This window comes from Canis lupus, chromosome 3 (genome assembly GCF_003254725.2).
Source record: "Canis lupus dingo isolate Sandy chromosome 3, ASM325472v2, whole genome shotgun sequence".
Classification (NCBI taxonomy): Eukaryota; Metazoa; Chordata; class Mammalia; order Carnivora; family Canidae; genus Canis; species Canis lupus.
This window is the reverse complement of record NC_064245.1, coordinates 49,036,366-49,060,454: the sequence shown is the minus strand read 5'-3', so window position 1 is coordinate 49,060,454 and position 24,089 is coordinate 49,036,366. Positions and strand designations below refer to the sequence as shown.

General features: G+C 40.1%; 1 protein-coding gene across 13 annotated transcripts in view; it reads right to left on the bottom strand.

Moving 5' to 3' along the window:
• The window catches only part of AKAP13 (A-kinase anchoring protein 13), a 321,113-nt gene extending 298,357 nt beyond the window's left edge, over nt 1-22,756 (bottom strand). For all 13 annotated transcript variants that reach the window (XR_003132759.3, XM_025438509.3, XM_025438510.3 and 10 more), the window contains exon 1: nt 22,480-22,756. The gene's annotated coding sequence lies outside the window, so the exon portion shown is untranslated. The remainder of the gene's footprint in view (nt 1-22,479) is intronic.
• Between the last annotated feature and the right edge of the window lie 1,333 nt (nt 22,757-24,089).

Here is a 24,089-nt window from a genome sequence, read left to right as displayed (position 1 = left end):
AACTAGAAACCTGTAAGCAGCACTAAGAGCCATCACAATGTGATGTCCCTTATAATGCTCAGTAATCAACTATTACATTTCAAAGAAAACAAATGCCCAGTTTCTTTGCAATTAGGTAACCTATTCTTGAGGCATGAAAACTGTCACATTTCCCATGCAGCCCTACAATCATGAATCTCAAGACTACAAAACAATCTATGATTCTATAAAGAATTTCACATCATCTGTTGTAGATTTTTTTTAGCTTTTATATTATTATTCTTTTAGGTATACTTTCTAAGCTTTTAAAAAAGCATACAGATGGCTTCATCTTCCTCTAATCTGATAGGTTTCTCATTTAATCCATATTTATAAAGACATAAGGAAGATATATACAGTCTGATCAAATCATCTGCCCTTTTAAGAGTCTTTGGCATAATCTAAGCAGTTAAGAACAATGAAAGTTTCCCATTACTTACATGACCAGATTTAATTAATGAGAAACATGAGTAGTAATGGTGCTATTAATAATTTCTTCAAGCTACAAATCCCCCGTAAATTAAGGAGAGGCGCCAACGTAATAAAGAATGTACACATTTTAGAAATACAATCCTAGTTTCAAACCCCAGCTCTCTCCCCTCTTGTTGTGGGACATCAGAAAAGCTACAGAATCCCTGAGCCTCAATTTCCTCATCTAAGGTAAATTTCAGGTCCTTCACAAGACTAACCTAGGGTGAAAGGAGACATCTTACATAAAATGCTACAAGTTAGATGTTTTTTTAAAGTGGCAAGTAGTATGAATATATTTGATAAGCAAGGAATATGGTTTTCTTTACCTTCTTATGAGGATTCCCCAAGTTAGGAACAGCAAAAACGGCTTAATTACGTTTGGTTGAGAAATATCTCATGAGCAGTTGACATCAGGACACAGCCAAGCAGTCAAACATCACAATTATCCATTGTACTACATACTTCCTCGGCAATTGAGCCAATATTTCCCTAACCCTGAGAAAACTATACCAAAAACAAAGACAGTGAGTATTCATAGATACTCACTAAGATACAAATCTTAGCATCAAAAGCCATTTTCAAGATGTTTTTGGTCTAGATGTTTCCAAATTGATTTTTGGCCATGGGACTTTCTTCAAAGGAAACATTATATGAAACCCACAAAAATAACAGAAGAAAGTGGAGCTATTCTGGGGGGACAACTAGGTCTCCTCCCCATGCCTTGTTCAGGTCCGTGTGGCTCCCCTAATTCTTAAATCTTTTTTTTCTTTTTTAAAGATTATATTTATTCATGAGACACAGACAGAGAGAGAGGCAGAGACACAGGCAGAGGGAGAAGCAGGCTTTACACAGGGAGCCCGACGGGAGAATTGATCTCGGGTCTCCAGGATCACGTCCTGGGCCGAAGGCGGCACTAAACCATGGAGCCACCCAGGCTGCCTGGTTCCCCTAATTCTAAGGAACCCCAGGGCTTGAGAACACCTTTAGAGAAAAAACTTCACAAAACAAACAAAAATGAATACTTCCACTTTTCACGGCAGAAACAGGAGGTGGGGGTGTCTCAGTGACTCATCCAATATTGCTAGCAGCAAACTAAGTCTAGAATTCAAACTACTGAATCCTAGTCCAGTGTTTGTCCACTAACAGTCAAGTTCCTCTTACTGAATGCTCTGCATCAGAACTTACCCTTATTTTTACCAAAGTCTATGAGATGCAATCTCCAGATTTTAATCTGGCATCCTTACTTTCTTAGTATTCTCTTATTACTCTCACATTACTCAGTCTCTTATCACTTTGTTCTCTATTAGTCTTGTCAGGTGTTCAGGACAACTGCAGTGAAACATTTCACTCCTAACACTGATTTACCAAGCCCAGTATGTTCATGCCCAGAAGATCCATGAGACAGTAAAGAAAAATTATGAGACTCACAGGGAGAATCCCTCTGAAATGTGAGATGCTGAGATCCGATTTCTTGCCTGACCTACTCAATGTCATCACTTCTCCTTTGCTGTATCTCCATAAGGACAGTTTTATCAAGTGAATGCTCGAATAAAAATGACTAGCTTCTTCGGGAAACAGAATATTTCAAGAGCCCCATGGGACGAGAAAGAAGGATGGCACACTGTTGAGAGTCAAGTCCACATAATATGGAGGTAACACGGCTGAGGGGAGTTCACCTAACCCCAGAAGATTTCCAAAACAGAGGCTCTTTGGCAATTCAGGTTGGCAAAGAGAGGTCCTCAACAGAGGGTCCTTCAAAGTCAAAATAACACCCAGACAGCAATGAAATCTGAACAGTTCAACAATTGGGTACACTTTGTCAAAACTAGGTCCTTCCAAGATGACCACAGAAGTCCTCTCACAAATAAATAACCACATGTCCCAGGATAATACTATTATGGAACCCTCTTTTACTTCTAGTGATATGATTTATCTACTAAATTAACCAGCTCCTTCTCTGCAATGGGGAATAGGCTAAAGAACAGCAAGATAATACACCTAAGAATGCCCAAGAGAAGCATTAATAGTGCCAGGAGATGAACTTATGCATCAATCTGACTTTAACTTGTCAGGCAACACTCTTCCTACCCATAGCACAGAAAATCTTGGCAAACGTTATCTGCTTTAAAAAAAAAAAAAAAAAAAAATCAATGCTACCATAGCTGGGATCATTTAACTCATCTTTGTCTCAAAGAAAAATGGTTATATTAATAAGTCAAAAGCACAGTCCATGTTTAATTTGCTTATTTTCTGGGTTATTTAAAGCAGAATGTCAACACTTAACTGTGATTTGAGGAGCACATGTAGATTATGCATCTTTATAAGTAAACTAGACGAAACATTTTTATTTTTTAAAGATTTTATTTTTTAAAGACTTATTTGAGAGAAAGAGTGCAAGCGACAGAGAGTGAACAAGCAAGTAAGCAAGCAGGAGATGGGACAGAGGGAGAGAACCTGAAACAGATTTCCTGTTGAGTGTGGAGCCTAACATGGGGCTTGATCTCAGGACCCCGAGATCATGACCTGAGCTGAAACCAAAAGTCCAGCGCTTAGGGACACCTGGGTGGCTCAGTGGTTGAGCATCTGCATTTGGCTCCAGTCATGATCCCAGAGTGGGATCAAGTCCTGCATCAGGCTCCCTGGGAGCAGGGAGCCTGCTTCTCCTTCTGCCTATGTCTCTACCTCTTTGTGTCTCTCCTGAGTAAATAAATAAAATCTAAAAAAAGAGAGAGAGAGAGACGTAACCAACTGAGCCACCCAGGCACTCCAAGATTTTATATTTTTTTTAAGTAACCTATACACCCAATGTGGGGTTCAAACTCACAACCCCAAAATCAAGAGTCACATGCTCTATTGACTGAGCCAGCCAGGTGCCCCATGTAACATTAATATTAAAAGCTTTCTTTTTAAACTGTCAGCAGCAGCACTTAAAATGCACTTAAAATGGCTCACTTTTTTTTTTTAAGATTTTATTTATCAAATCATGAGAGAGACAGAGACAGAGAGAGAGAGAGAGAAACACAGGCAGAGGAAGAAGCAGACTCCATGCAGGGAGCCTGACGTGGGACTCAATCCTAGGTCTCCAGAATCACGCCCTGGGAGGAAGGCAGCGCTAAACTGCTGAGCCACCCGGGCTGCCCATAATATTAAAAGCTTCTAATATTCATTCAGATATGCAACAGATAGTCTATCGTCATACCACCCTGAACACGCCTGATCTCATCGGATATGCAACAAATAATTTCTCATAGAGCGCTCTGTATAAAGGGGGACCTTACTCCCTATCATCTCTACAATTCTTATTCCAAACTCTTCCCTTTTATTTATAATTGTTTGCCAGTAATTCTATTATGGCATTTAAAACTTTCTTTTAAATGTTGGATTTTTTTAAAAACTTTCTTTCTAAAAGTTAGGGAGAAATGGTAAACAGATAATCATACTGGACCAATGATAAAAGCTTTCTGTAGACAACTTGGCGTTATCTATTAAAAGCTGTTGAAATATACAGCCTTTGCCCTAGCAATTCCACTTCTGTAAGAAAGAGATAAACAAGGATACAAAAATGTACAAACATGGCTGTTCATCACAGCAATGTTTATAATAGTGGGGATGAGGCAGGGAAGAGGGGAAAGAGGAAGTGAAGAAGATAGACAATTATTCAACTGAGGGTAATTAGTAAACTGAGGATAAATCTAAATCCACACAATGAAATACTATATTTGGCCATTAAAATAACTGTGTTAGGTTACTTGATAGCATGTAAAAGTATTGTCATGTAATATGTTTTATAATCTTCTTGTACTCAAGAGTGTATGGAATATGATCACAAATGGTATATATATGTAAATGTAGACACACACACACACACACAAAACCTCTATAGATTTTCAAGTCTGGACAGAAAAACACCAAATTGTACCAAAAAAATGTTCTCGGTAGTGTCATTTATTCAGAAGTATACTTTGTTCTATTTATGTGTAATTCCCAAATTTCTAGAAGAACTGTACATTACCATTCTTAATAAAACTAAAATAAAAACGTCTTTCATGAGTCATGAAAATTGAGGACTTCTAGGATAAGAAATAATATAGTAGAAAGTTAATCATAAAAATAAATCTACCAGCCAAGTCAAAGCTGTATAAAGTTCTGCCAAAATCACAGCTCACAATGATGTCCCTTTCACATAATTACTTATTTCAAGCCTTGCTAGAAATGTTCTTGACCACACATATAAAGGACTTGTGCCCTAGAATTAGAGATCCATGTTCTAGTCCCAACTCTGCCACACACCAACTGTGTGACCCCGAGCACTCAGACTCCATGAAACCCAGTAGAAACAGACCCACCCCGGAGGGCTGTGGGGATTAAAAAGAAAGGTATACAGAGCGCACAGTACTCAGCCTGGCACAGCAGTCATAAGTGATGGAAATTATTACAATTACAATTGCTGCTATCACATAATAATCAAGAAACAAAACCATGAGCACTTTAAGGGCAGCAACCATGTCTTAAGTTTCATTCATCCCTGGATCCCTGGCACCTAACAGTGTGCCTGACATACAGCATGCCCTCATTAAGTGCTTGTTGAAGTACACTCAAAACTAATTAACCTTCTCAAATATCAATTTCCTCTTCTGGTAAAATCATAAAAATACCTTGCAGAGCTGAGAATTGGTAAACCCTAAGATACCTAGCTCAAAAGAGGCTCCTAATAAATGACAGCTATATTATATTAATGACCTTGTCCCTTTGGTTTCAACAGGCACCAAAGCTGAAAGGAGAAAATAGATAATTTTTTTCCTGAATTTCCTTTCATATTTGAGTCCATTATTTTTACTTAGACTAGGAACGAAAATGCTCTTTCCAGGCACATATGCTAGCGAGCTAACTATTAAAGGGGTAATCTTTACACTGCCATAAGACTTTTGGCAAAGCAACCAAAACTGCACCTTAGAATCCATGAGCTTATAACATAATATATACAAATAGCGACCATGAAAGACCAGTAAATCAGTATTTCCTGAAGCTTCAAATGAACTTTTAAGATGACCTGAATTAGGAAGCATGTGAAAAATCAAGACGATTTCTATACACATGACCAAATGAATTATTAAGGAAGTACGAGATTCACAAAGATATTCAGTTACCTAAAAAGTATTTTCTTCACAAAAATCAAAACAAATGGGAATGCATTTAAAGAAAAAAAAAAAAACAGATCATCAAGGGAAAATAAATTTACTAAGTTCTATGAAGGGAAGTGAAAAAACTACTGACATGAAACCAAAAATCATTTCGTATAACTCACAACATTCTTATACTGGTATTAAGAGATAAACAATCATCTGAGGAGAAGGGGGAGGAAAAAGCCTACCATTAAGGAGAAGAACTCAAAAAACTGCCCAGGTCAGTCATTTGTGCAGCTTTGCTTAATTTCCCATGTCTAATTTAACAGAAACCTCAGATTTCATACAAAAGTGCTTAATAGAAGGTTTACGGTCCTATTTCTGCAATGATTTCCGTTAAAAGGCAAAAAGGCTACTCAGCATTCATTTGCTGTGAATTAGTCTTTAGTTCCATATCCCTGAAACATACCATGCCACGATTTGCAGAGACATCTCATCGTTTACAGTATTATATATTGGAGTAAAAATACCATTTAAGTATCCCTATTAAGAAAATGATAGTTTTGTAGTGACTTTCAAGACTACTAGAATAAGCATATTCAAGTGAAGCAGGGGTAAATTTTACCTTATATGGATTATATCTCAGTGAAACTTCAGTTTAAAAACTGATGTATGAAGAGAACAGCAAAATCTTGCTAATGTCTAGAATTTGGCATAATGGGCACACAGGGGTCAATTCTACTTGTCTACTTGAGGTTTTCTCTGAGTATGTTTGAAAATTACTGTATAACATTTCTTAAAAATTAGGCAGACAAGGCACACCTAGTCTCATGTCAGTGTTGAGCTGCTGAACAGTTTAAAAGGTAAAGCAACAGCTAGACAGTTTAAAACATAAAGTGACCTACACTGACCAAGCACAAAAACCAAGAAAGAGCTGTACAGATTTTACCACCAGCCTTGGTCAACACTAGCCAGTCTTCTATTCAACGTGGCGCTTCTCTTCCCCAAAAAGGATGATTTAACTCACCAGAATCAAACTACAAACAATTCCAGGAAGAGAAAACTACAATCTGTTTATTCTCAACAGGGTAGATTTTATTAATAGTTCAATAATTTGCATATATCATTAATATGTACAGTTCTAGGCAGCCCGGGTGGCTCAGCGGTTTAGTGCCTGCCTTTGGCCCAGGGCGTGATCCTGGAGACCCGGGACTGAGTCCCACACATCGTGCTCCCTGCATGGAGCCTGCTTCTCCCTCTGCCTGTGTCTCTGCCTCTCTCTCTGTGTCTCTCATGAATAAATAAATAAAATCTTTTTAAAAAATAAAAATATTATAAGAAAATATGTACAGTTCTGTCACAAGTTCATCCATCCATCAACAATCCAAATACTGCCTGCATAGCAACTAACTTCTATGTGCAGTGCACAATGCTAGGTGCTAGGGATACAGCGATGAACAAAGCAGATAAAATCTACCCTCCAGGGGCTTATAATCTAGAGGAAATACAGGTGTCAGTTATCACCTTATCTGCAGGGAGTCAGTTTGCAGTGTAACAAATGAGTCCTACTGAATTAACCAGAAAGGAGGAAACATACAGTGGGCAAAGACATAATGGAAAAGTTAAAGAGGTGGGACACCTGGGTGGTTCAGTGGAGTAAGCATTTGACTCTTGATTTCAGCTAAGGTCATGATCTCAGGGTCGTGAAATTGAGCCACTGTGTCAGGCTCCATGCTAGGAGCCTGCTTGGGATTCTTTCTCACTCCCTCTCCCTGTGCCCCTCCCCCTCTCTCTAATGAAGGAAAGAAGGAAAGAAGATTAAAGAGGTGCAATCCAAGATACTTAATGTAAACAAGAAAAACATTCATTCATCCTGGTTGCTGGCACAATCTTTTAGAAAGAAAAAAAAAAACATTTATTTCTGTCATTTACAATACTGCTCTAACCAACTAGATGTTTCCAGAAGAAAACTTTCATCTTTCCTAATTTATATACATAATTTGTCTTAGCCAAAAGACCAAAGGTCTCTTTATCCAAAAATGTTAAAAAAAAAAAAAAGGTACCTGTAGCCATCCTTCAAAATAAAAGTGGCTTTAAATATTTAAGTCAATCCCAATTACTAAAAGTTCACATCTAGCATTATTCAGGGTCCAGCTGTACAACGTTCCTTCCAAGTTCTCAGAAATAGTGGAAAAGGTTCAAGTTTAAACCTGGGTGTATTTAATGTTACAAGAAGGTTCAAAACCCAACTTACTGTACCTTTAGGTTTTCAGATTTTCCAGAAGTGAAGGACAGGGAAAGAATAAAAAAGAGAAAGGCCTGAAAACAACACTACTTGGCAGAGGGAAAAACTCTGGGCCATTCCTATCCGGCCCCAATTCAAAGAACAAATTCCCACTAATGATAAAAAATTTAATCAAATACACATCCAAGCTCTCAGAATTCTTCTCCTTTCTGCCATGACATACTAAAACTTCCCTGGGAAGGTCATTTAGACAAAGATTCATGAAGAGGTCCCTCTGAATGACCAGGCTATAAGCAATGATGAAATGGAACTCGCACGTCCTGTTTTAGGAAATCACCCAGACACAATATTTATCAAGTGGTTCTATTTATTGCTCTGTATTAGAAAAAGAAAGATATTTTAAAGTGCAGTTATGTGGCTGGCAACAATAGCAAGAGAATAATTTAATTATTCTAACCAAAGTAGGAAGGAAGAAGTCACTGCAACTTTGAAGAATCCTCACTCATGTTAAAATATCCTCTGTCCTGCTTCCTATCCAAGAGCGTAAGTTTCCTATCCTCCTTTCCTTGCCACCCTTCTAGCACTCAACGAAAGGTTAACACATCTCAAAGAACTCAGGGGGAGAAGAAAGCAGTAATTTGCTCAAGGTTGCACAGCTAGTTTTGGGACAGAAACACAGCTGAACTGGGTCTAGTCTCCTTCCAAGTCTTTTTCCCCACTACATAACATTGCCAAGTAAAAGCCATTTTACTGGTGGAGGGGGAGAGGAGATGGAATCAAGTGACAAGTGGTAGTGAGGAAACCAGCAAAGTATTCAGTTACAGGGTTATTATCTCCTAAGCCAGAAGTAAAAAAGAAATGAAATTTTCCCAGAAATTAACACGTATAATGACTCTGTTCATCTGCCAGTCTCTGTGCCAATCCCTTCCCATCCCTCAAAACCCCCACAGGAATTAGGTAAGAACAATTCATACTGAAGGAACTACAGAAAAGAAACTTAAAACACAGGTCACTGAATCACCCAGGTCTTTCCCTGACCATCCTGAACCCTGTCTTTCTTTCAGTTCACATGACCATTCCTTTGCATTAAGCAGAAGATGTACACCCCAAAAACATGCTTAAGAAAGCAGATCTGGGCACAGAGCAAGGGGATTGAGGAAAGAGGTCTCACAGATTGCATGGTGCATACCTGCATTTTTCTCACTAAAGACTACTTATCATCCACCATGAACACTTCTGTACTGCTAAAATGAACCTAAAAAACTGGTTTTTCAACTTCCAATATAGATTAAACATGAACTAATTAACTGTTTGCAAAACACTCTGAAGACCTGAAAGAGTGTGTAAATGTTAATTATTAATGTTGATCCACAAAACTCCTGCATGTGAAGTAAAAATACAATTTTACTGGTAAGTTTCTGCTACTTTCAAGGCACAAACAGGGAAGCCTAGCATGTTTTTAAGAATTCTAGGAAAACTCTAAGAGCAGACCACAATGATTTTGTACTTCCAACATGAACAAGCTGGAATTTTAAGCTGGCAATTCTGGATATAACTATATCAAAGTTAAAAAAAAAAAAAGATTTACACTATATATGATAAAACTACAGTATGTTTATAGTCACAAAGTCCTGGATGAAAATTATAGTTCACTAACCTGAAAAGGGCAAAAGGTAAAATCTCTGAACCCCCATTTTCTCATCAAAAAAAGGTTCAGGAGGAAAGGGAGGATACCTATCTTATAGCGTTATTTTAAGGAATTAGAAGAATATAAAGGAACGCACAATATATAGGTAGGCACACCTAATAAACGTTTCTTCTTTCTTTTAATGACTTCATTTTTTTTTAGAAAACACCTCTTAGGAACTAGGCCTGCCTCAAAAGATCTACTAGACTGCAAAAGTCTCTTAAAAACACACTATCCCCTGCTCCAGGCATACATACAGCACCATTTTAGCAGGAGGGCGAGGCAACAGCTTCGGTCATTCCTGTCCACTGACCCATATAGATCCTTAATCCTCCAACAGAGAAAGCACCTCGGCCAGGCCCCAAAGGCCTCATGTGACCAAATGAACAATTAGAACTCTAGTTCTCAACTCTTCTTGCCACATTTTTTTTTCCTAAATAATTCCCAAACTGCAAGGTCGCATCCATAGATCCTTTGTATTCTGAGCCCAGCCATGCCATCCATGCACAAAGTACGCAAAGGGAAAAAAAAAAAAAAAAAAAAAAAAAAAAAATTTTCTTCCAGCTTGTAAAAGGTAACATTATTTCCATGCAATGCTGCAATGGGCTGACCTTCTCCCACCCCAGAAACACACCTACTTTAGACGGCAGAACTCAACTGCCAAGACCAAGTAGGTGGATTTATTTACAGATACCATTTACATGACACTGAGGGTTTTTAGAAGTGATTCAGGAATTACAGAAAACTGTCAAACTTGCAAAAAAAAAAAAAAATCTGACATATCTACTCCTTTTAGCAGTTGTCACCTGAGAAAAGGAATACTCCTAAAAAACTAAGTTAATGCTGACAATATAATTCAGATTTAAAATATATATATACAAAAAATAAATAATAAAAAATAAAATACATATATACATATACATATGTGTGTATGTGTGTGTGTGTGTGTGTGTGTATATATATATATATATATATATATAAAATCATGTTCAGTTCAATTTATCTCAACTGATCTGCCCAACAAATTTCAAGTGCTGAATAGTGTCCCCTTTGAACAAAATAGGGCCACAATCTAGCAAGGTGGGGAGAACATGTGCTAATAATTTTCCCAGGAGCTGTTATTGACCTGTATCAAAACCACCCCTACTCTCTTACCTGATGTCCCCCTGTGATGAAGGGCTGAAAGTTTTCAAGACAACAGACCATAGTCAAAGACCCAGCTTTGGGAAGAAGTCCCCACAGACAAATGAAATTCATCAGCCCAGAAGCTCACCAACTGAGCAGGACTCTCCAAAAACACTAACTCCCTTTATTAAAAATAAGACTAGGGGCACCTGGCTGGCTCAGTTGGTGGAGCATGTGACTCTTGACCTCATGGTTGTGCATTCGAGCACCATGTTGGGGGTACCATTTACTTAAAAAATATATTAAGACTAAAGAAAAATGTATACAATGGAAAACATTTAGAAGATAAAAAAAAGACCCTATCATCTCACTCCTTGAACACAACTAAACAATTTGCAATAGCCTCCTTCCAGACTCTCTAGCATATGCGAAATACACACAACACCCCTGCATCACATTAAAAAATCAGATATCCTTAGAGATTGGAAATGTACAACAGATTTCACTAATATTTTTCTCATGCTTGGGTTAGAAGAGTTTTCAGCATGTTTACAGTCCCAACTGACCTGGATTTAATAGGCCAGGTATTGTTTAGGTCACTACTACTTCCCTCACTTATAGGTAGCCCCTTAGACATACCTCGTTGTTGTTTGCCACTGTCATTATTATTATTACAGACCATGTCATGTGACCCTGCCATGTGCCAGGAGTTTATACATCTTCACTTAAAATCTCACAGATCTCAAACATAGCACATCCAAAAGAGAAATAACAATTTATTCCTCCCAACAAACTCACATCTTTCCCAACCCTCAGGAAACCACAGCACCATTCAGCCAGTTAACTAAAATATTTGGAATCATTCTGGATTGCTTTCTTCCCTTTCAAAACCTTTTTTCAATCGCTAAATAATCCTATCAATTCTCTCTTCAAAATGTATCATGATTCCAACCACTTCTCACTGCTTTCACTACTACCACCTTAATCCATGCTACCATTTTCTTTCTCCAGAATGAACTACTGTGAAACTCTCAGTGGCCCTGTTTCTACTCCTGTTCCTAAGTGCACAAACTTTTAAAACCGAAATCAGCTCTTGTCATTCCTTTCAGATGTTTCCCACCATTCTTAAAAGCCTGTGTAATGTGGCCTCTGCCTCCTACACATTATCTCCTGTATTTTCCCCTCCTAGCCCCATTCTAGCCAAACCAACCTTCCGCCGGTTCATACTCCTACCTCAAGCTCTTCGTCTGGATGTTCCTTCTGCCTGGAACATCCAGGGAGATTCAGGTGGTTTGTTCCCTCCACTTTCTTCAGGTCTCTGCTCAAATCTCATCTCCAAGAGGTCCTGTTTGACACTCAATTTCTAATACTCGTCATATCATTCCTAAAATTATCACTTCACCAAAACTGTTCACTGGTTTACATTTTTTTAAGAGTTTATTTGAGAGACAGAAACAGAGATAGTGAGAGAGAGCACGAGCAGTTGGGAGAGGAGTAGCAGGCTCCCCACTGAGCAGGGAGCCCAACGTGGGACTTGATCCCAGAACCCTAGGATCATGACCTGAGCCAAAGGAAGAAGCTTAACCGACTCAGTCACCCAGGTGTCCCATCATTTATCTTCTTTTCCCCTCACTAGAGTGTCAGCTCCTTGATGGCAGCAACTGCCTCTTAATTGTCACTGAATTCCCATCACATGCAATAGGACTTCACACACAAGGCACTCAAATGTCTTGAATAAATTATCAAACAATGCTACAAGGGAGGTTATATGCCCATTTTACAGAAAAGAAAACTGAGTTACCTAAAGTCACATAGTAAATAAGTTGCCAAATGCATCTGAAAGAACCCGTACTCTTCCACTGACAGTGCCATACATATACGCTAAAGAACAAAACTGTAAAAGAATGTATTTCTGTATGAAAATATCAGACCACAGTGATTTTTTTCTTTCATCACTAGAGCATTTCACATCTTTGATTCAATCTTATATATGCACTATGTATGTCCCTCCTCAGGTAGAAGATAACTACTTTCCTGTAGTCCCCTCCATATAAGGGCTAAGCTACAGACAGCATATATTTAACAAATGTTTCTTTGAGGGCGCCTGGGTGGCTCAGTGGTTGAGCGTCTGCCTTTGGCTCAGGTCGTGATCCCAGGGTCCTGGGATCGAGTCCCACATTGGGCTTCCAGTAGGGAGCCTGCTTCTCCCTCTGCCTATGTCTCTGCCTCTCTCTGTGGCATTCATGAAGAAATAAATAAAATCTTAAAAAAAAAAATGTTTCTCTGATATTTATACCCCCCAGTATTTGAAGAATCCTATAACAAGACTTTCAGCACCACCAATAAAGTACACTCTTCAAAGAGACATTCATTCAGTTTCTAATCATGATAGAGTAACTGGACCCAGCCTTATCCTGCCAACACCTCCTCCAGTAACTAGAAAAACAAAATATAAGGCAATGTCTTTTAGACACTGGACAACAGGGGCAAAGGGCTGCAATCCCTAACAGAAGAGAACAGACAAGATGAGCCCCACAACCTCTCTGCCTAGAGGCACACTGGAGGGCCGGTGCAACGAGGTCAGTCCTGAGCAAACCATGGCAATCTTGTCAAGTGGAGAAGGAAGACTTGAAAGCTTGCAAACGCTGAGGAATCTTAGAACTCCAAAGCTCAGCACAGACAGGTCTCCTTGAGTATGATGTTAAATAATAAGCTATACATGCATATTTTAAAAATCTATGGGGGCAGGCAAAGAAGGACCCAAAACTGTAAGCTAAATAATCCCAGAGTTGGCACAAGGCTGGCAGACATTCATATTCTGATCAGAGAAGAGAACATCCAATTCTTCAATGGAAACTTGAGACTAAGTAATGGAAATAAGCCTCAGAAGTATCATGCAAACAACTTAACCTGCAAACATAAAATCCAATCTTCTTTAAAGCAGTGCCTCTCATATTAGAAATGATTTCTCCTCCTGCCAGTGGACTTACAGCGTGTCCAGAGACAATTCTGGTTGTCACAATTGGCATATAATGGGTAAGGAATGATGCTACACACTCTACAAAGCACAGAACAGGCCCCAAACAGAGAAGTACCTGGACCAAAATGTAAGACCAAGGTTGAGAAACTGCTTTAAAAGAGCAAAATCTGGCAATCAGTAACTTAAAATTCACATTTCTGGAATCCAAGAAGCAATTACTAAACATGCAAAGAACACTTGGCCCATAACAGAAGAAAAATCAGTTCATAAAAATAGGCATAATGGGATTAACAGAAATCCTATTACGTGTATTATATATAATCAAGAATTTTAACATAAATAGGAGACAAATGAAACAAATAAAAAATTTCACTAGCAAACTGAATCCAAGGTATGAAAGAAACATCATGACCAACCCAGGATTATCCTAAGAACACAAAGCTAGTTCAAAGTTCCAAAATCAGACATCAACAGAGTAAAGAAGAAAAAACACATGATTGTCCCAGAAGATGGGGAGAAAGAAAGCTTTTGGCAACATAGAACATCCATTCATAATAAACTCTCCACAAACTAGAAACAGGAAAGAAGTTCTACATGATTTTAAAGGACACATGCAAAAACAAACTATAAGTACAAGCATACCTCATTTTATCGTACTTCACTGATAATTGCATTGTTTAAAAATTGAAGGTTTGTGGCAACCCTGCATTAAGCAAGTCTCTCGGAGCCACTTTTCCAACAGTATTTGCTCACTTTGTCCCTTTGTGTCATATTTTGGTACATCCTGCAGTAGTATTTCAAACTTTTCCACTGTGATTATATTTGTTATAATTAAATGTGATTGGTGATTACAAATCACTGAAAGCTCAGATGATAGCATTTTTTAGCAATAAAGTATTTTTAATTAGGGTATTTGCTTTAAAAAAAAAAAAACACCACTTTCCCATACTTAATAGACTACAGTATAAACACAGCAAAAAATTAATTTGACTTACTTTATCGTGATACTCTACTGACTCTACTGCAGTAGTCTGGACCCAAACCCACATTCTCTCTGGGGTAAGCCTGTAACATCATATATGTATGGTGAAACACTGAAAAGTTTTCTGTCCCCTAATATGAATAAAGGATGTCCACTTTTAATACACCTACTCGGCATCACACTGGAGGTTCTAGCCAGGTCAATAAAGCAAGAAATAAAGAACATGCAAACTGCAAAGGAAGAAATCAAACTGCCTGTATTTGCTGATGTCACTACTATGTAGAGAATCCCAAACAACCTACAAAAAAGGCTTCTAAAACTAAAATATATGCCAGCAGTGAACACCTGGAAATCGAAATTGAAATTGTAGAAGCTTCATTCACAACAGCATCAGAAAACATTATATATATATATATATATATATATATATATATATAAAATGCAAGGTCCAATTACTGAAAAATGCAAGACACTAATGAAAATATCAAAAAACAGTTCTGGTATGTTCATGGCTCACTATTATTAAGATGTCAATTCTCACAATTTATAGATTCAATTCAATGCCAATCAAAAATCCCAACAGGATTACAGAGAATCACAAGCTGATTCTAAAAGGTACCTGAGAATAACAAGCTGATTCTAAAATGTACTTGGAAAGGCAAAGCAACTAGAATACTCAAAAATATTTCTGAGAAAGTAACACAATTAGAGAAACCACATTTTGATTTCAAGACTTACTATAAACCTATAATCAACAGTGTGATAAAGATGAAATGAAAGACTCAGATCAATGTAACAGAATCCAGAATCCAAATGTAGACCTACAGGTAGAATGATTAACTGACTTTCAACAAAGGTAATACAATGGAGAAAGTATTTTCTAAAACTGTTGCATTTGGGTGACTGCTGATTAGCGTCCAACTCTTGATTTCAGCACAGGTCATGATCTCAGGATCAGGAGATGGAGTCCTGTATGAGGCCCCATGCTCAGTGGGGAGTCTGCTTGAGACTCTCCATCTGACCCTCTCCCCACTCACATGCATGCTCTCTGAAAAAATAAAAATCCTTTAAAAAAGTAATTTCTGGAACAAAAAAATAAATTCATACCCTGAGCCATTTAGAAAAATTAACTCAAAGTGAATCATAAACCTAAATGCAAAATTTTAAACTATAAAACTTTTGGAAGAAAATACAGGAAAAGTGTTTTTGTTTAGGTTAGGTGATGATTTCTCAGATATTACATCAAAAACATGACCCATGGGAGAAAACAAAAAAAAAACCTTCAACATTATCAAAAAACTGCTCTTCAAAAGACATTAAGAGAATATAAAGAGGGACTCTGGGTGGCTTAGTGGTTGAGCGTCTGCCTTCACCTCAGCGTGATCTCGGGGTCCAGGATCGAGTCCCATATCGGGCTCCCTGCATGGAGCCTGCTTCTCCCTCTGTCTCTGTCTCTACCTCTCTCTGTGTGTCTCTCATGAATAAATGAATAAAATCTTTAGGGGAAAAAAAAGAAGAGAATAAAAAGATAAGCCACAGACTAGGAAAAAGTATTTGCAAACAATAATCATGTATCTGATTCTTGAATATACATATAGAACTCTCAGGGCACCTGAGTAGCTCAATCAGTTAAGCATCCAACTCTTGGTTTTGGTTCAGGTCCTGATCTCAGGGTCATGAGATCAAGCCCCACGTGAGGCTCTATGTTCAGTGGGAATCTGCTTAAGACTCTTTCTCCCTCTGTCCCTCTGCCCCGCTCGCTCTCTCTCCATCCCTCTAAAATAAAACTTCACACACAAAAAAAGAACACTCAAAATTCAATAATAAAGCAATTTAATCTTTATAGTGGGTAAAAATTTGAACAGACACATTTGAACACATTGCCATTTGAAGAATGGCAAATAATTACATGAAAGGATGCTTAACATCATTAGTCACTAAGCAAATGAGAAGAAAAAAAAAGCCCACATTCTGTATGATTCCATTTGCATGACGTTTTAAAAAAAAAAAAAAAAAAAAACATGGAGACAGAAAACAGATCGATAGTGTCCAGGGTCTGAGAGTGGAAAATGGGTTGACTACAAAGGGGCTCAGAAGAATTTGGTTTAGGAGATAAAGGAACCATTCCATACATATCTTCATTGAAATAGTGGTTATGTGAATGTCTACGTCTGTCAAAACTCACAGAATGCTACTGAATTTTAGTGAATATAAATTATACACTAAATAATGAGAAAATAAAGACTAAAGAGATAACAATGTACTGAGTAAACCCTGATTTTGCCCTGGTTAAATTTTTAAATCAATTAAAGAAAGATATCTGCAGGATAAATAGGGAAAGCTGAATATGCACTGAATAATATTAATAAAATTGTTCCTTTTCTTAGCTGTGACCACTGCATTTGGTTATGTAGAACACAAGGATCAGCAAACATTTTCTGTAAAAGGCCAGATAGTACATAATGTGTGGCTTTGCGGGCCACAGGGTCTCTTATTCACTACTCTCCTGCCGCTGTAGCACCAAATCAGCCACAGACAAATGAGCACTGCCAAGTCCCAATAAAATTTTATTTACAAAAACAGGCAGTAGGGATGCCTGGTTGGCTCGGCGGTTGAGTGCCTGCCTTTGGCCCAAGGCGTGATCCTGGAGACCTGGGATCGAGTCCCACATCGGCCTCCCTGCATGGAGCCTGCTTCTCTCTCTGCCTATGTCTCTGCCTCTCTGTGTCTTTCATGAATAAATAAATAAAATATTAAAAAAAAAAAAAAACAGGCAGTAGGCCAGATTTGGCCTGAGGGCTGTAGTTTGAGGACCTCTAATGTAGACAAAACAATGACAGAGGGCAGAGAGACTACTAAGGTTGCCTATGGTGAGGCAGGCACAGGGTGAGGGTCAAGGGGAGTACTGGCCAGGGTTGCAATGAAACTTTTCCAGGATGATGGAAATGCTCCATATTTTGTGCTGTGATCTGCATGGACACATTTGACAAAATTTGTCAAACTCCATATACTAAAACCAGGTACATTTTCCTATATAAATAGTATTTCAATAAACTTGATTTGTTTTAACAATATACTCTTTCCAGGTTACAGCATCAATATTGTGAAAAGCCTAACCTTTGGAGCCAGAATTATCAGAGTTCAAATTTTAGTTTAATAGCTGTGTGATCACTTTGGGGGTTGTTTCCCCATACTAAAACAGCATAATAATGCCTGCCTCATAGCTTTGTTTTCAAAATTAAATAAGAAATGTAGGTAAAACACAGAGTATAACATCTGGCACACATGAGGCACAGTCCCCTGATCTGAGATAACCAATCAAAAAAATGATTTTAGAAAATGAATCAGTAAACATCAGACAACTACACTAGCTCCTTTTGTACTCTTGAAATATTCTGACATTCTTTGTTCGCTGTTTATTGTGGTTGAACTTGACTTCAAGAATTGGCATCCGAAGTCAGTTCCTGTGATTTCACAGTAACTCAGGTCTAACAGCAAGCATCGTGAACTGAAATTTCTTTAGAGTCTAGAAAAATATTCCATGACAAATGTTATAGAAGGAAAACTGAGAAAAGCCAAAGTAAAACATATCAATTTTCCCAAGCAAGGAGAATGGTAATATAGTATATTTTAATTATCTTTTATTAAAAAAAAAAAAGGAAAACCAATATAGTTGGATGTTTTCCTCTTTTCACCTAGGATTTTAATTTTATCCAAACCAGCAGCCAACTAATAAAGTTACAAAATGACATAGCATTTGTATTTTATCTCATGCATTTCTCACGACAGTCATGTGATAGATGATTAATATTAAATTTGTTTTTACTTTACAAGTAAAGATCTTCTGTCTGAGACAGATGAAGCAGCTGCTCAAGGACACAAGCCAATAAACAGCAAAGTTTGGATGTGAAATCAGACATGTGGCTCCGTATCATGCCCCCCCCCTTTGTTTTTAGTAGAGATCACCATTAGAGAATCAACTTGGGTTCCATGAAATTCTTTACATAACTATATGCTTTTCCCTAACTTGACATCTTTAGTTGTCTAAAAGACAAACCAATTACACTGTGACATGCCTACTTAATTCCTAACCATTCAGGAATAACTGGCCATTTTGGATGGTAGAGGCTATGGCCAAATATGGGCTTATGATATTATCAGAAGTGAAAATTCAAAAGCATAGTTCCAAACAGTCTACAGAGTGACATAAATGGTGAATTCCCCACACTTCTTCCTTTTCCCCACCCCAATACCTGCATCACAGGAACACACTCATATCCACCTTTGCCAGGCTCTGAACACAGCTCTGAAGAGGTAAAAAAGGAAAGCATACTATTGTTCCACACAAATATTCATACAATCACAGTATCTCAGTAGTAGCAGTCCATCCCCCAGCAAGGACTGACAAAATGGGTTATTTATTCATCTTCTATTTATTAGGTCCCAAACAACCCACAGGTGGCCTTCAAGACCATAAATAGGAGGAAGTATGAAGGAAACAAACTTCCTTCCACTAACATCTTCCCCCACTTTCCCCATTTACAGTGGTAAGACAGGCTGATGGTGACTCAGGAGCACTGCTTCCAAATGCACCCCTGTCCCCATCACTAATAACGAAGTCTATTCAAGTGCATTTGAATATTAACTTCAAAAGAAAAGATTGTCAAAAAGTCCAAGTTTATTCATCTAGCTTTGTCAGAGATGTTTTTTCTTCAATCTGTGAGTCTGATCAGATAAAATTTTTGAAGGTTTACTATAACCCTACATGTCTAATGTTTTACCCTTATTTTATAAGAAAACTAATGGGAAGATGAGATTCAATATATAGAAATGTCCTGATTACAGGTTCTAGAATATATCTACTCCATTTGGTACTATGAATAGTGTACACGGAGCTGGTACAATGGATTTAAATCAATGCTTCCTTCTGCAAATGGTGACACCTTCAAAGGTGTTATCTTGAAGGGGAAGTGAGCGATTTGCTAATGTTGCAGAATTATGCTAACACTGTATTAACTCCCAGTCCATCCCATCTTACACTGAGTTTGAGAAATGTAGTCATAATCCCTATTATTTTTCAAGACTATGGTAAAATAAGGTAGAAAAGCTAGAACTGACTAACTCGGATATCCTACTACAAGTGTTGAAAACAACCCATCTGTCACCATTTCTTAAACACTATAAATGCACAGCCATATTCTCCCAAGCCATTCTGCAAATCCCAAAGACCCGTTAAGGTTAATGGGAAGATAACAGTTTCTATGAACATTCAGTTCAACTAACTCCTTAAAAAAAAAACATTCAACTAAAGACAATTCTCAGGATTTCTTGTTTATGAAAGAAATAGCTAAATCACTAAACTCAGAAGCATCAGACTTTTAAAACTGCTTCAAATCACATTTAAAGTTATCAAAATTATTATCATTACAGCTACCAGGTAAGAGGCATCTACTTAATGTCTGGCACACCATTAAGTACTTCACATAATTTCAGCTATGTTCCACAGAACACTGCAAAATATATTACTGCACTGTATGGTAGGGCACAGAAGCTCTGAGGACTTAAGTAACCCACTGAAGGCTCACAACTAGTCGAAGTATGGGGAGCTGAACTCAAATGTACCTAGCTACCTTAAAAAATATATATTCTTCAAAACTGTACTACCTCCCCAATTTCACAAGAGAATAGGCAGAGATGTGAAATGATTTGTCCAGCAATCTTAATCATTTCATCAGAAAAGGGAGAAAACTTCTAAAACAAGAACCACATTTTTGAAAATCCATAGTGCACTATTTAAACTTCACTTCTTTTCAAGCATCTGGGTGGCTCAGTCGGTTAAATGTCTGCCTTCGGCTCAGGTCATGATCCTAGGGTCCTGGGATCCAGCCCCACATCAGGCTCCCTGCTCAGCAGGGAACGGGATTCTCCCTCTCCTGCTCCCCCTGCTTGTGCTCACTCTCGCTCTCATCAAATAAAATCTCCCTAAAAAAAAAAGGGAGGGGGGGTTAGAAATCCTTTTAAAATAAATTTCATCACAGATCTGCAAGTGAACTGTCAATTTTGGGTAAGTTGCCAGAATCCGTGGTTCTATGCACACTATCACTAGCTTGGATGAAGTACAAAGCACTTCATCCAATTCAGACATACGCTGAACACCTGCACTGCGTTAAGAGTCCTTCTCGGCAGAAGGGACAAAGCTAAGTAGGAAATAAAGCCCATCAACAGCCCTCAAGGAGATAACAGTCTAGAGGAGGAGTCCATTTGTACTAACGTATACACTATTAGGCAAACAAATGAAGCTTGTGAGAAATCCTGAAACAGAAGTATGTATAACATGGCATCACAGCTCAGAGGAGAAAAGCCACTGGCCTATTTGTCACATTCTGTTGCAAGCAACATTTGCTTACGTGATGTCCCTCCCTGACAGCCCCTTCCATCCACGCGACTGCACAACCAGGAAGGCAAGCTTCTAAGAGCAAGAACTGTGACTCCTAAAAGCGACCTTGTTGTTGTAGCTCAGAAGTAGTGCTATGCCATACAGACACTATCCTTCAGCCTCATCAGGTGAAGAAAGTTGGTTTTTCAAACCAAACCAAGAGACCCAAGGAATACGAGAACTAGGACAGTGATTTATCTCAACTGATCATAACTCCTTTAGAAACTTGCCAAAAAAAAAAACTTTCAAAAACTACATGCAGCATTTGTTCTCATCTGGGCAATCCAAAGGTTTAGAAAAAAAGAATGAGGTGGTTCTTCAGAAAACAAAGCGGGGGTGGGGGGCGGGGGGGGGGGGGAGGAGGGGAAATGCACTGGAATAAGATAAAAAGGCACACTGCTTTTTCCTCCAGTTGTGTATATGCCCGAGGCGATAAACTCCCAAAATAACTTCACCCAGGAGTGTAAAAGCTGGGATGGAACACCAAAATATTGCTCAATCCAACTTTCATTGTGAATTCCTCAGTACACAGTTAACATTTTAAAAACTTAAATGTAAAAAAAATAAAAAAAATAAAATAAAAAAATAAAAAAATAAAAAATAAAAAAAATAAAAAATAAATAAAAATAAAAAACTTAAATGCGACGAAATCATTTTGCTGTTAAAAACTACGTATTTCCAAAAACAAAACCAAACAAACAAACAAAAAAAAAAACAAAAAACCTGTTTTGGTGAAGAAAACCTGAGGGTTTTCCCCACATAAAAAAATAATAATAATTAAAAAAGAAAAAAAAAAGCTCTTCTCATAGTGGTTTTTGGAAAAAAAAAAATAGCAAGCCCCCCCCGGCCCCCCGCCCCCCCAAAACTGTTTTGTTTGGTCTCCAAGTATGGCCGCACTTGAACTCGGCGGAGCGCTGAGCCGCGGCGCAGTCCGGCCCCGGCCCCGGCCCCGGCCCCGACCCGCGCGGCCCGGGAGCGGCCGCGGAGGGCGCCCCCCACAGGCGGGCGCGGCCCTGCGTGCTGCCCGTCCGCGCCGGCCCGGGGAGCCGCTCCCTCGCGCCCGCCGCACTTGTTCGCCGAGCCCGGCGTCCGGAGGGAGCCTGAGGGGCCGCGGCTCCCGGGCTGAGGGACCGGCGCCGGCTGGGGGAGCGGGCAGGCGCGCCGCGGGCCCGGAGCAGACAATGAGCGGCGAGGGGGCGACGCGAGGGGGAGGCGGGGGCCCGCGGGGCGCCCCGCACCGCCCTCCACCCCGCCCGCCCGCGGCCCCGCCCCCGCCCCGGCCCCCGCCCCGGCCCCCGCCCGGGCCCCGGCCCCCGAGCAGCCGCAGGGGGAGGGGCCCGCGCGCCTCGCCCGCGACCCCTCCCCAAATCCCAAAACTTCCCCCAACTCCGCCAACTAAGTTGCGCTCTCACCGTGCGGCGCCCGGGGCTCCCCCGCGGGCCCAGCCGGAGCAGCTCCGCACCTTCGCCGCCGGGAAGGACAATAGGCGGCCGCTCGCCCGGCGGCGGCGGCGGCGGCGGCGGCGGCGGCGGCGGCTTGGGGCTGAGGCGGCGGGGGCGAGGCGGCGAGCGAGCGGGCACGGCGGTCTCGGCGGAGCCCGGGAGCTTCGCGGCGGCTGCTCCGGCTCCGCGCTGGCCCCGCACACAGCTCCGGCTCGTCCGCGCAGGCGCCACAGGCGGCTCGGGCAGGGGCGGGGCACCCGGGGGGCGGCAACGCCTACGAGCCCTCCCATGAGTAAGCGCGGAGCCGGGGGCTGCGACGTGGGATTGCGCTGCGGAGCTGCCCATCAAGCTCCGGAGGCCAATAGGAAGGCAGGTGGGCGGTGCGTTCAGGTTGCTAGGGAAGGCGGAGGGTGAGCGCCGCCGCTGTGCCGCGGGGAAGGCGCCCCAATGGAGCGAGGGAGCGAGGCAGCGAGCGGCTGGCCGAGGCTGCTCTAGGGGCTGCCCAGCCGCTCTCTCCTCTCCGCCGGGTCTCCGGAAACCGCCTTGCTTCTGGGGGCCGGTGCTTACCGGGGCTGCCGCGGTTGCCAACCACACACATAGTCAGATGATTAACTTTTCTGTTTCCTTCCACTTGCAACCAGAACGTGGGGTTTCGTCTTCTGCGTGTCAGTGCCTCTGGGAGTCATTGTTAGGTATGCAACAAGTGTTTTCGATGGATGATGGACCATTGGATGCAGCGATGGCTCGCTGGCGGCATCGGGATGGTGACAGTGCATTCCATGAACTTTTGGCTCCTCCATCATCACAAAATCTAACAATCTGCTAGTTGCAGATTTCCTCCGGGAATCCCTCCTGGAGGCTTTTGAGAAACGAAATACGGTCCATTAACCAATGGAAGAAACTTCATTTTGATAGTTGTGTGTGTGTGTGTGTGTCTGTGTCTGTGTGCTTCAGTGTGTTTCATTAGGAGAAAAATACCTGTCACATCAGACTGTTATTTCACTGATGCTATTTCTTAGATTAAATAGAAAGCTATAAAAAAAAAGAATCTATTTAAAGAAAAATATTCAGTAAAAAACGACATCTTACATGCAGTGCAAGCACGTGCAAATTGATAGTGTTTGAACTAAAAACAGTGGTTACCCAGGCGTAGAAGGATTATTAGCTGAGAAGGAGGAGGGGTGCTGGAAATGTTCCGTATTTTGATCTAGATGCTGGATAACAAAGTTATAAACATGAAAACTCATTCAGCTCTACACTTAAGTGCACTTTGCACAGTTTACACATGTATTTGTCTGTGTTCATTTTTTAAATATTGGCACAAGATATGGCAGAAAGAAAGGAAAGAAGAAAGAAAGAAAGAAAGAAAGAAAGAAAGAAAGAAAGAAAGAAAGAAAGAAAGAAAGAAAGAGAAGAAGTGCATGACTTTCTTTTTTGGAAACCCTAATCCAGGCAAGCTTACCACCAGGGACTGAGAGAGGGGTATGGGAGTACTTACTGGGTGTATCTGTCACTTCCATTGTGGGGTGGCTTTAAATCTTAGAAATTAACTACGAGTTAGACTTGAGCTGAAATCTGCT